The sequence below is a fragment of the Elephantulus edwardii genome, unplaced genomic scaffold, assembly GCF_000299155.1.
Source record: "Elephantulus edwardii isolate Elephantulus edwardi_28Jun2011 unplaced genomic scaffold, EleEdw1.0 scaffold00300, whole genome shotgun sequence".
Taxonomy (NCBI): domain Eukaryota; kingdom Metazoa; phylum Chordata; class Mammalia; order Macroscelidea; family Macroscelididae; genus Elephantulus; species Elephantulus edwardii.
Genome location: NW_006400050.1, coordinates 767,270 through 767,914, shown reverse-complemented (window position 1 = coordinate 767,914; position 645 = coordinate 767,270).

Here is a 645-nt window from a genome sequence, read left to right as displayed (position 1 = left end):
TATCAGTTTAAAGACTATCTGAGAGGTGGACAATGAAGGATGACAGGAGAATTGATACCTTTGAGGTGTGTGGTTGGAAAACAGGGATAAATATTTCATGGACTGACATAAGAACAGATAGATATATCTTGGAGAAAGCCAAGACAGAGTGCTCCTTCAACCAAGGATAGTGAATGTCTTCTCCTATACTTTTGGACATGTTGCTAGGAAAGTCCCTAAGAAAGGGATGTCATGTTTACGTAGTTGGGGAGTCAACAAAAGAGAAGAAGACTCTCGCAGAAATGAATTAACCTAATGTCAACAGCATAGTCTTAAATAATGTTAGAAATGATGGGCATGAAACAGGATAGGACAGACTTCAGATCTGTTGTTCAAATGTTCTCTATGAATCATAACCAGAGAACACCTAGCAACAACCACATATTTACTACTTCATCTTCCCTAGACCAACAATCAACACCCTTGGTACCAACAGTCAAGAAATGAGTATATATATGGCACTAACCAAGTCTGCTGTCAGAGACTAAAATGCTAAAGAGCTATGACCTCAGTTTGAAGACTTAGATGTGCCTAATTCAGTCCATGTTATTTTTCAACTACCTGCTATGCATCAGAGAACTGAACAATGAGTGAGAAAGACAAAAA